Raw genomic sequence first — 13,471 nt, 5'->3', positions numbered from 1 at the left:
TCCTCCCCCCTCCAACTTCCTCCACCCAGGCCCACACCCCTGTACCTCAGCCTACCCCAAGCACACCATCAGACCAGCATGCACACACGTCAACACACAAGGGAAGCTCTGGCAAACATAAGCACCACATATCCCACAGGCACTCACGCAAGCATCACACACATGCAGACACACCAACATCCACTGCCTCCACTGTGTCCCCCTCCTCCTCGTCTCCCTCCTTCCTCCCAGTCTCATCTCCACTCACACCTGCATGCACTACATCTACAGCTACTACTTCCATCACCAGCACACACACCACCACACCCCGCTCACGTGCAGTCACCACCCCACTACCATTCACACGTCCCCTGTGTCCTCTCCCAGTGTGTCTGTGATGCCACCTCCCAAGATACACAAACGCAGGCACACACCCACCCAACAGCCATCCACCTCACGACAGCCTCCAGCACATGCACCTTCACCCAAAGTCACCAAACAAACACCTCCTACAACCACAACCTCTTCCTCCACTCCTAAACCCCCTCCAGCTACCTGTACCAGTGTTCCCAAGAAACTTTTCCTGTCCACCCTTGACCGCTTTCCCTCACCTCCCCCACCCTCTCAGTCTCCTAGGGCCCGACTCTCCAGGTCCCAACCTAGCACCTCAGCCACAACATCTCCGGGACCAGCGGTGCCAGTAGTCACCGGATTCTGGAGTGCACCAGGCAGCCGGGCAGCCAGTGTGGCAAGGAGCCACAGCACGGACAGTCCCCCACCTGTCAAGCATCAAAAGTTGGCCAGTGCCCGGCGGGAGAGGGGGAAGACTCCAGCCACCAAAGGAAGTTTGAAGTCAGCTGCAACACCTTCCAAGGGGGGAAGGGGCACAAGAAACTCAGCAAGTCTGGGAAGAGCAGCACGGCGGAGAAGACTGCCATCATCCCCGCTGCCCAGGACGCCACCGCCATCATCCCCGCTGCCCAGGAGACAACCGCCATCATCCCCCTGCCCAGGAGGACTGCGCCATCAACCCCGCTGCCCAGGAGGCCACCGCCATCATCCCCGCTGCCCAGGAGGCCACCGCCATCATCCCCGCTGCCCAGGAGGCCACCGTTATCAGCCCCGCTGGGCCAGAAAGGACCGCCAGCACCAGCCCCGCTGGGCCAGACAGGCCCGCCAGCACCTGCCCCGCTGGGCCAGACAGGACCGCCAGCACCAGCCCCGCTGGGCCAGAAAGGACCGCCAGCACCAGCCACGCTGGGCCAGACAGGACCGCCAGAAGCTGAGTCGCTGCCAAGGACCCCGCCGCAACAAGCACCGCTGAACAGGACACCGCCGCCACAAGCACCGCTGAACAGGACACCCCCACCACAAGCACCGCTGAACAGGACACCGCCGCCACAAGCACCGTTGAACAGGACACCCCCGCCACAAGCACTGCTGCCAAGGACACCGCCGCCACAAGCACTGCTGGCCCATGAGCGCCAACGGCACTGACGCTACTGTGTCCGCCACGAGCAGGATGAAGCACTCTGGGCACAAAGCCCACTCCAGAACCAGTGGAGATTTACATCCACTACCTCAGTCCTTGGCAGGATGAAGCACTCTGGGCACAAAGCCCCCTCCAGAACCAGTGGAGAAAGGCATCCACTACCTCAGTCCTTGGTAGGATGAAGCACTCTGGGCACAAAGCCCCCTCCAGAACCAGAGGAGAAAGGCACCCACTACATCAGTCCTTGGCAGGATGAAGCACTCTGGGCACAAAGCCCCCTCCAGAACCAGTGGAGATTTACATCCACTACCTCAGTCCTTGGCAGGATGAAGCACTCTGGACACAAAGCCCCCTCCAGAACCAGTGGAGAAAGGCATCCACTACCTCAGTCCTTGGAAGGATGAAGCACTCTGGGCACAAAGCCCCCTCCAGAACCAGTGGAGAAAGGCATCCACTACCTCTGTCCTTGGCAGGATGAAGCACTCTGGGCACAAAGCCCCCTCCAGAACCAGTGGAGAAAGGCATCCACTACCTCAGTCCTTGGCAGGATGAAGAACTCTGGGCACAAAGCCCCCTCCAGAACCAGTGGAGATTTACATCCACTACCTCAGTCCTTGGCAGGATGAAGCACTCTGGGCACAAATCTCCCTCCAGAACCAGTGGAGAAAGGCATCCACTAGCTCAGTCCTTGGCAGGATGAAACACTCAGGGCACAAAGCCCCCTCCAGAACCAGTGGAGAAAGGCAGCCACTACCTCTGTCCTTGGCAGGATGAAGCACTCTGGGCACAAAGCCCCCTCCAGAACCAGTGGAGAAAGGCATCCACTCCCTCTGTAATTGGCAGGATTAAGCACTCTGGGCACAAAGCCCCCTCCAGAACCAGTGGAGAAAGGCATCCACTACCTCAGTAATTGGCAGGATGAAGCACTCTGGGCACAAAGGCCCCTCCGGAACCAGTGGAGATTTACATCCACTACCTCAGTCCTTGGCAGGATGAAGCACTCTGGGCACAAAGCCCCCTCCTGAACCAGTGGAGAAAGGCAGCCGCAACCTCTGTCCTTGGCAGGATGAAGCACTCTGGGCACAAAGCCCATTCCAGAACCAGTGGAGAAAGGCATCCACTTCCACTGTCCTTGGCAGGATGAAGCACTCTGGGCACAAAGCCCCCTCCAGAACCAGTGGAGATTTACATCCACTACCTCAGTCCTTGGCAGGATGAAGCACTCTGGGCACAAAGCCCCATCCAGAACCAGTGGAGGAAGGCAGCCACTACCTCTGTCTTTGGCAGGATGAAGCACTCTGGGCACAAAGCCCCCTCCAGAACCAGTGGAGACTGTTATCCAATTGAGAGACTGTGGCTTTGCACTCCCCTGGATTGAACAGTGGGCAAACCACCCACTGTAGAGACTTGAGAGACTGTGGCTTTGCACTCCCCAGGATTGAACAGTGGGCAAACCACCCACTGTATAGACTTGAGAGACTGTGGCTTTGCACTCCCCAGGATTGAACAGTGGGCAAACCACCCACTGTATAGACTTGAGAGACTGTGACTTTGCACTCCCCAGGATTGAACAGTGGGCACACCACCCACTGTAAAGACTTGAGAGACTGTGGCTTTGCACTCCCCAGGATTGAACAGTGGGCACGTGGCCCCCTCATGGATTTGGCATCGTGCACTCAACCGGCTGAGGTGCCCCCTCTTTCCCTTCCCCCTGAGGTGCCTGTTTTATTGCTATCTGATGCCCGTGCAGTGTTCTCTCCGTCATGTTCGGCTACTTGAATGTGGGCCTCGCCCATGCCGTGTGGTCCCAGTGTTCCACGGACTTCAATGGAGCGATACCTGGACTACTATGATTGGTGTATATATTTGTTAATAGTGTATATATTTTTTTGCGTACTGGATTTTAATATATTACAATGGTTACACTAATTTCCTTTTGTCTTTGCATTCTTCCGTTGGGTTTGGGGGTGTAACTGTAATGTATCATGCTGTATTAGTGTATGTTGTAGAGGGTGAGGGTGGGGGTGGGGGTGATGCGTGTTGTATGTGTGTGTCCTAATTTTTTTCCTCCCCCCTCCCCTGTGTCGTATGTGCAGTACTCACCGTCGGCGTTCGTGCTCCTGGTAGAGGAGCAAAAAGATAAGGGCAGGGAAAATGTGCAGCTCTGGTTCCATGGCGTCCTGGTTCCTCGTGGGGTGTGTAGAGGTGAGCGTTTTCCCTTCGAAGTCCTGTTTCCGACATGTTTTTGTTCGTGGTGAATCCGCCCCGGAAAAGGTGGCGGATTGGTAGGTTGTGATACTGTGGGCCGCACATTGTCCTCCGCCTGTCTGTTGGAGGTGACCGCCAAGCTGTTTGTTTGTACTGCCATGGCGGTCGGAGTGTTAAAGTGGCTGTCTTTGTTGGCGGTTTCCGCCACGGTCATAATTCCATTTTTTTTCCGTGAGCCTGTTGGCGGTCGTACCGCCGCTTTAACACCGTCCGCCAGGGTTGTAATGACCACCTTAATCTGCTGATGTTTCAAAGATGCAAAATGTGACATTCATCACATGGGACAAACATTACAAGCAAATGGCTAGACATATGGGAAAGCCTGTGTCCATATCTGAGTGTGTCCAAATCACACATATATTGCTTCATTTTACATTATACTATGGTTATACATGCTTCATATGTTGAACCTCTACTGCAACATAAAATTAAGGCGAAAGAGTATATGTGTGGCCAGACATTCATGCTGATCAACACTTGATGTTTTGTGGTCAATATCTTTTCCTGCAGTTATGTTTGGTTACAAAAGTCCAAAATGTACAAACTTGTATGACCGTGTCTGCAGCCTAGCCATGACAAACAAACCATTCTTCCTATGATCGATGATGCTAATGTTAAAATAGTGGAAACATTTTCCTAACCATTGATTTGTGTCATGAGAGAGGACAAATTGTACCTCAAAAAGTGTGGCTGTAAGTGTATAGGTACATTATCAGTAGTACTTTTGTTTTGTCATTTCCATACCTTAAACTGAAGCATGACTGCTGTAATCCAGCCTCAGGAGTACTTGGACATCCCTTAGAGCAGTCTATGTCATTCATATGTGAAATAGAGTGACAGAGAAACAATTACACATATGTCACAGAGTCTGCAAGGGTGTAGATCTGCAACTCTATGTAACCATGGTGTTGGTCAAGTTAATTTCCAGACTGCATGACTGATGTACTTTGTGAATGTAGATTTCTACATGGAAGGGCAAGGACACGTGGTTTTGCAGGTCATGGCAGAATTTGAGGAATCATACTTCAGTGAAAAAGAATAATTGAAAGGAGCACATTGGGCACATGTCAGTCTGTACATGGAATTGCATTTAAATGGGACAGTCATGACCTCATATACTCTATGACCACATGCAGGGATGCACTGCGTCAGCAGCATACAACCCATTATACTGCTCACTGACTGGTGAGGTGACTTATACTAGCCAGCACCAACACTGTCACACCTGACAGGGTTCCTTGAATCATACACCACAAATTACTTGTACAGATAAAAATTCCAGCATGCATGTACACATTCCTGACATGCATTGCCTGAATCATATTGTGCAGGGAGGAAAGCAGCCTCTGGAAAATTTGGGCACAGACACTTGAATATGTGAACAACGGCATGTTTAAGCTACAGCTGCATACCAGAAGTTTTATTTTAGATTTCCATGATAATTGCCTGACTTTATTTTGGTGAAGTGGACAACAGTCATGTTTTACAGGAGGGAGCTAACCACATTCCATCTATGTTCTGACTAACTGGCACTGGGTCTGTTAAGACAGCAATGTGTTGCCTTGTGTATTTCCAGATCAATAATGTAATGCAGAGGCACACTGACTGTATTTGCTTTACCTAACACATTTTACATATGTAAATAAGTGAAGGACAGACCCAGTTGAGTGATGCAGCACCAGCAACAAAATATCAGTAACTGAACCATGTGCCCTCTTCCATATGAAAACATTATCATGCTTGTGGATCAGTGTCAGGAATAGTACAGGTACAAATAAATTTGCAACTACATTTACATTTGGCATCCCTATGCTACCAGCCTTGTTTGATTAGGAGATGTATTTGTACATAAGGTATATTGCTCACATCTCTTTCTCAATATTTGGTCCTGGGCTGGCCTGACACATGCGATACTATGATGATGTAAATCTGTTCTTGCAGGTATCATATACATTTTCAACTTTATCTGATTTGCTATTCCTTTACCTTACTAGACAACATGACAAATGACGAGGCAAAACAATGTTACATAAGATTGGAATGCTATTACCACATTTGTCATGTCACAAAGGCCGACAGAAAGATGGGGGTCCTGTACCAAGAAGAGAAGGCTGCAGGAACATTGCATGCAGGTAGGCAGGAACAACAAGGCCAATCCACACCAAAAAAGACTTGCAGGTGCCCAACAACTGCAAAATATACCTCAGGCCATTCAAGGTCCATCTTCAGAATATCAAATACCAGCAATACGGTCCATTCCACCCACCACTACGCCTAGTACATTATTTGAGACACAGGCGCTGAAGGACCTGCAGGAATTAAAAATTAGGGTTGCTGCCATTGAAAATGAGATAGCCATTCTCCATGCCATTATGCTGATGCTGCAAGAGGCCATCGAGCACATCAGTGCGCATATTTGATTCTCCCTTGGACATTTCCCTTTTTCCAATTTTTAAACCTCTTAGTTAATAACTATACTAAATTAGGATTAGTGTAGTTTAGGAATTACTATAGGAATAATGTAGGTTAGTGCTTTTTTTACATATTTAATTTTTTATCACATAGTAGATTTGAGATTGTTAGATGTTTTAGTGGTTGGGGGATTGATGTTTAGTGAACAAAAAAGGTTTAGGTTTACATGTATAAGTAATGTATGTTTAGGATGTATTTGTAATCCATGTTCTACTGATGTATGTGTATTAAGGGGGTGAAGGGGTAGTTGCTTTACTTGTCTTTTGTGTATGGTAGATAAGATAGATTCCGATAAGTTAAGACAGCTTAATTATATGTGTTTTATCACCTTGTCATGTTCACTGAGCTAAATATATGTTGATAAGTAAAATTGTGTTATTGGTTCACATGCCTCCCAGGCCCTATTTTGAGCAGTGAGACATGTATGTGATTAGTGAGGCCTTTTCACTGTGTGCCAGTCAAGTAACTGAAGCTTACTGTCACACCATGACATTCAATTGGGAGAAAAGGCATTCTGCATAATGCCATCACAGTGGAAGTACTTGATATTGGGGCATATATGAGAAAACAGTTGATAGTGACTTTAGCTCACTCTTCTTGAGAGGCTAAGAAGTCTGTTTTGTATATAGACATTCACTATGGTATAAGTAGTCCTGTCTGCAACAGACATACAACACTCTAGTTTATATGAGTGAATTTATTTTCAAATATGGGTTGGCCAGCATGAGCATTTTTGCATTGTTTGAGGCAACAACAAAATTGATTGAGAGCAAATGATTGGAAGGCAAGTCATGCAACATGCAGAGATGAGGAGAACTTCAGTTACACCCACATTGCCATTAGGGAAAGTAGGTCTCTTCAACAGTCCACAAGTGGATACAATTTACATGTACACAAAAAGGTGCAGTACTGGGTGACAAAGGAGGTGTATGATGTTAGGCACAGGACCACTGGGGAACTGGCCAGGGGGCACAGACAAATGTTACCTAGCAGTTTTCCTATGGAAGTCCACAACTTCCTCCTCTAACAGCTGTTGAACCTCCCCTGCAGTTGGTGGTGTTTGTGTGGGAGGCATCTGAGGCACACACACGTTTCAGTGACTGAAGAAATGGTTCCTCTGTCCCCGTCAGCATTTGTCTGTGCCAGCAAGGAAGGCAGCACAGCACTGACAAGGATCTGATGGATTCTCAACAATGCAACAACATCTCTTTGGAGGGCACCTGTTGCTGCTATGTAGGAATCAAACATGCGCTCCATAAATGGCATGATAATTATGATGGTCCCCAGCTTGGTGGCTAACTCACTGATGTCAGATGTTGAGACCTGTTGTTCTTGCCTTTTCCTCATGGAACCAGCAATTTTAGCTATGGACTCAGCAATTGAATGGACTAAAACGTAGGTGTCTGTAATAGCCTTAGCCACACCCGGACTCCTACTAGGGTATGTGTGATGGCCTCCATCCCTGCCAGCACCCCGTGAACCTGACTTGCTGGACTTCTGCCACACGCAGTTGGAAGACAACTTGGGGGTCCTTGGAGTCTGCAGCTGGCCTTGGATTGGCATAAGGGGCATGTCCTGTAGGGGGTGGCTACTTTGGAGACCCTGCAATGCTGTTATCCCTTGCCATGTCCTGAGAAGGAGATTCTATTGAGTCCAGGAGTTGCTGGAAGGTGTCATCATCCATGGTGGAAAGGGTTCCATCACCAACAAGTTGGTCATCCAGGACAGGCTGCTGGGCAGGAGGTGGTGTTTTTCCCTCTGCAATGAAATTGTAATATGTTAATGATGATCTATGATAGATGGTGACGATAGCAATTTTATTGATGAACAGACTTTATTTTCATTCACTTAATCTTACACATAGATGTGCTGGATATGTGTTATTAGCAGTAAATGAAGGCAAGTTACTATATTTTTTTGTTTTGCACATGGCAATATCTGTAAATTTTTCATGCAACCACTGTGTGACAAGGGGGGCATTTTTGTGTTAAAGCACACATTGCAAGACAGTCACACATCTTGCTGGCCTGTCCTCACTAAAAGGGTGAGTGCATAGAAGGGCCTCAATTCCCATGTTGTTTGGCTTATTTTCATGTCTTGGCTATATTGATGTAAGGTTCACTTATTGACACTACTACTGAGAACACTGCACCTTGTTACCAGGATGCCTGCGTTCCCTATAGCCATTACTTACCCCACAATTCTTGACAAAGTGATGTTATTTTGGTCATATATTATTTTTGACCCATCAATCTGGCTTTCACACAGAATACCATGCCAATCTGCCTTGCAGTGCTGTATTGCATGCAATTTGTGCACTCATGTGGCCAAGTGTTCATACTTGGCACACATCCACATACCTCTACACAGCAAGTAGTCTTTGTACACTGCAAGAATGATAAGGGACATGTACTTACCGTGGTTTACCTATTTCTGCATACTCTTGTGATTTTCTAGCACATGCAGTTATCACCAGAATCCAGAGTAATAAGCAATATGAACATTGGCCCATACTTATGGAATGTCAGTGTCGCCTTAGCATCATTTATTTTGACACTAAAGCAGCACTAACTTAACTCCAAATTTATATTTTGATGATAGACCCGTCTAGTTTCAAAATATTGGAGTTAGAGACATTTGTAGGAAGCGCCAACTCACCTTGCATCAAAGAGGTGATAGGATGGTGTTCCCTTCCTAAAAAATGACGCTAACTGCCAGTGCCATATTTACCTCCCAATGCTGAAACAACACGCAACTAGGAGGTAGACGTAAATAATGACGCTAAGCCAGATTAACATTATTATTTAACACCTGGTCAGACCAGGCGTTAATGTGCTGGTAGGCCCATTTCAATGGGGAAACACCATGGAATGGGCACAAAATGCCCACCCCAACCTCCAGTATCACCACCACCCACACCACAGGACACTACAGGAGAAAGGAGCCCATCCCAGGTAAATTGCAGTTAAGTTTACATACATGCTGGGTGCCACGGGGGGCCCTTACATGGGGTCCCCGGCCTGGCACTGGGCATTTTGGGCTTGTCCTGTGGACACTGGTCCCCTGTGGTAGGCATTGGGGTTGTAGTAATGACTCCTGTCTATACTTAGCAGTCATTTTTTTAGCTGCTTGTGCATCGAAAAATGATGGTAGACTGACTAGCCGCAGATTTTCTGCCACTAATTAGCTGACTGTCATTTTTGACCCACTAGTGCCATTTCCCCTAATGCCATCTTTTTGAGGCGCTAGCCATTGCTTAGCGCCATATTGCATAATTTCTTGAAAATGGCGCATGGATGGTGTTGGGAATGGTGTTAGCTCATGTTACACAAAATGACACACAACTGCTTTAGTGTAGTTGTGCACCATTTTTCATTAATATGGGCTCATGTGTGAAGGGGATAGTCATCATCACACTATAAAATATGCAGCCACTGAAGCTCATCGCATTTTGTCATCACCTAAGTTAGTCCTCTGTAGAGTACCACAAATTTCTTCACTCAGGCTCACTCATTTGTCCATGTACATGACTCTTCTGTCAATCACCATTTGGGCCAATGACCAGGAAGTACTCTCACACACTCATGACACCCAGATCACACATACAACTCCTGGTCCTAAGGTCCTCCTCCAGTCCACATGGCTCCCCTCAGGTTCATGGACAGTTTCTCTTTAGTCCTGCGGTTGTAGTCATGCTACCTCTTTTTAGCTCTGGCACTGTCCTTTTTTGTTTGATCTATATTGTTAATCTTCTCCACTATAGACTGCCAAATGGCTTCTTTTTTCCCTAATGGCAATTTGGAGGTGACAAAGAGAAGGCGTTCATTTTTTATCACCTCAGCTATCAATATTTGGTTCTTCTCCTCACTGAAATTGCTTTTCCTTTCCTGCTGTCTGGTCATCTTGGCTGGGGTTGGGATTGTTGCTCTCCTGACCTGCAGATGGTGCTCCCTCCATTTTGTGCATTTGTTTTGGTATGCTGTTTAGATTTGTGCAATGCGTCTTTTTTTAATGCATCCTGAAACACAACCCACTGCGAAATGGCACAATGCTGATTTGCTGCACTTATAAATGCTTTCAACACGCAAATCTGCGTTGTGTCACGTAGGGGCCAGTTGCCTTACGACATGCAATATTTTTTTTTTCTAATGCGTCAAAATTTCTGACGCACCTTAAGACTTTACATCATGGTGCACTGTTCCATACATCTGCCACATACATATTGCAAGTAAATGGTGCCCCCAGCGCACGTTTTGTTGATGCATCGCTGGCCAAAGCAGTGTTGTATCATTTCTCATAAATATGGCCCACATCCCCATATTAACCAGCAACAAAATGGTCTGCAAGAGCTGTCTGATGCAAAAATTAGGCTGCTGGGTCCTGCCTGGAAACACAGCATGTACATTTGAGTAGCAGCCCCTGACATCACAGACAGCCTTCACATTAATGCAGTGCCAACGGTGTCTGTTACTGTAAAGGTGTGTGCTGTGCAGTTAGGTGGCTGAAGTGCCATGTGGGTGCAATCAACAGCACCTACCACATGAGGAAAGTGGGCAAAGGCATAAAATTCCTTTGTCACCTTTTGCCTTTCCACCACTGACTGTGGCATGGCTATTAACTGGTTCATGCTTTGGTTGATGCATCTCAGGACCTAATACAAGCATGGGACTGGCTTGCTCGTGAGATACCAAGATTGTCAGAAGAGACTTGCTGGAAAAATACAGTGGTCATAAAATGGAGTGCAGCCAATATTTTGGCATAGGCTGGGACAGCTAGGGAGTGGCCGATAAGAGAATCGCATCCATGCCCTTACTCAGCAACCATGTCCAAGATTACATCAGGGGAAGTGCTACCTGGAAATACCAGCTTGCCTGGACATCCCAAAGATGTTTATTCTTTAGTTATAAAACCCTCTGTCTCCTCATCTGCAATTCATTCCTTCTCAAAAGAAGGGGCAAACCTACCAACACATTCAACGGCATAGTGAAAGCATGAACAAACATTTTGGTGTGTGCATTCTTCTTTTATGTCATCAGATTGGCTGTCATTGGTTATTATTGTTATGAGCTTCTGCTGGAGATGGGTCGTAGGTGGTGGACTTGAAACTATCAATACTTTCATTTGTTGGTGTGTTGCAAGTGTTGAAATCATTGTTAGTTGTATCTTCAGGATTTGATGAATGCATTTCATGGAGTTACATTTTAAAACTCATTAAGGTTTTATTTATTTAGATTTATCATTTTAACTAAATGATTTTAAATATATAAACATATTTTATTTAAAATTAAATGAACTGGATTAGATTGTAAACACAATATTAGTTAATTAAAATCATTTATTTACAAGTCACTACTTTGACCATTACATTATATTAAAGAAATATCACAATTTGCTATGTGATTGTTTCCAATTATTTTCTCATGGAGGGTGTTGCAGTATCAGTGTTTAGACATGCACGGAGCTTGACTTACTACTGTTCAGTATATTTTGCCTATAGTAACGTCAAATGTGTAGTTTGTGAATCTCAATGGTTCTACTCTTTTTTGTGTGGGTGGTGATCCTCTCAAAAACCCTCGCTGCCCCTCACTAAACCCCTGCATGTATACACAGGAAATAGCATATCAAACACAGCCACTCAGAGCGTATCACTTCACAAGTTAAACACATGACATTAATAATGGATGTATGGATGCATAGAATGCCTGCTGACTAAATAGGTAGTCACGGTCTAACAAATATCACATAGCTAACGCTAAGAAATTCTTTCTTTTTTTTTAATGCATCCAGTTTTCCTTTATTTAAAAGCAGTCAAAGACATGGTGGTCTGCTGAGCTGACCCCAGCAGGCCACCATCCCTGTGGTTACAGCAATCACAATAGGTCTAAAATCAGGTCCTACCTCAATAATATATAAGAGGAAGGTCTACTTGTGACCCACTGGTAATCGCAACATGTGCTAAATACACATTTGTATGTTTATGATTACCAAATACCAAATTACAAAAATGTGCTACTTGGTCATCACAAACAATTAACTTTGCACATGTGGCCCTAAGTCCAAGGGTAAAATGTTTGACTAGGTTAAGCTTATTTTTGTATCTGGCCTGTGGGTCATGATCCATTGTACTTCACAATTTTTGGTACTATTTTCATACAAAACTTTAAAAATTCATATCCCTGGTTCCCTTTATAGTATTTCGTGGTCTTTTTGGTGCCATTTTTCAAATTAAAATCTACTCTATGTTTCTATTTTCTAAATTGGTTTGGTTTTTTTTTCGTGCTGTGTTTCCACTGCATTAGTGTTTTCTTACTGCCTAAATACTTTCTAGTAGCATCTGGCATATGGCACTGATTCTTATAGTAATAAGAAGCATTTTCTGTGAACCAGGAAGACATTTCAAATTCTGCACAGAAGAATCATGCGTGACATAGATGGTCGGGTAGAAATAATCTGGTATCTCAACCAAGTGGTTCTTATTGTATTAGATTTTGAAATACCCTGTTACTATTCTTTCTTTTTTAATTTTTGTGTTTGTTCTAACATATTAGTTGTAATATCTCTGTGGTTGAGGGAGCAGTCACATTAGTGAATAGGTGATATGGGACCTCAAACTATCTTAATGCATAAAGGGTTGGAAAAGATTACGTTTGGAGCTGTAAAACTAGGAAAGACACAGGGACATGCAAACTGTGTGTTGCCTGAAAACGTTGATGTGATCCTCCACTGCAATCTCATGATTCAGTCAGGATATGTAGAAGAAATGTGAATATGTTATAAGTATTTAATACAATAACAAGTTGTTAACAATAAGAAAGTGTAGAAAGTTTGTGTCATGCCTTTCATTTTGGGGATATATGGCAGATTGAATTCTTTGAGAAATGAGGGGTGGGTGTGTTAGATGCAGATTGAGGTGATGAGGTCTGACATTTTTCTAGGAAGCACTAGTTTGGTTTGATTGTTCTATAATTCAAATAACAGAAGGCTGTTTGTTAGAAATGGGGTATTTGGTTGGCAGTCAGGTTACCTTCTGTCCAAGCAAGGACCCTCACATTAGTCAGGGTAAAAGAGAATCACCCTCAGCTAACCCCCGCTCACCCCGTTGGTAGCTTGGCATGAGCAGGCAGGCTTAACGTCAGAGTGCTACGTGTAAAGTAGTTGTACCAACACAGACTGTAAAAACACCACAAAATGACACACCACATGTTTAGAAAAATAGTAAATATGTATCTAAACAAAACAAGACCAAAACGACAAAAATCC

The sequence above is a fragment of the Pleurodeles waltl genome, chromosome 4_1, assembly GCF_031143425.1.
Source record: "Pleurodeles waltl isolate 20211129_DDA chromosome 4_1, aPleWal1.hap1.20221129, whole genome shotgun sequence".
NCBI classification, from domain to species: Eukaryota; Metazoa; Chordata; class Amphibia; order Caudata; family Salamandridae; genus Pleurodeles; species Pleurodeles waltl.
Note: the sequence above shows the minus strand (reverse complement) of the source record.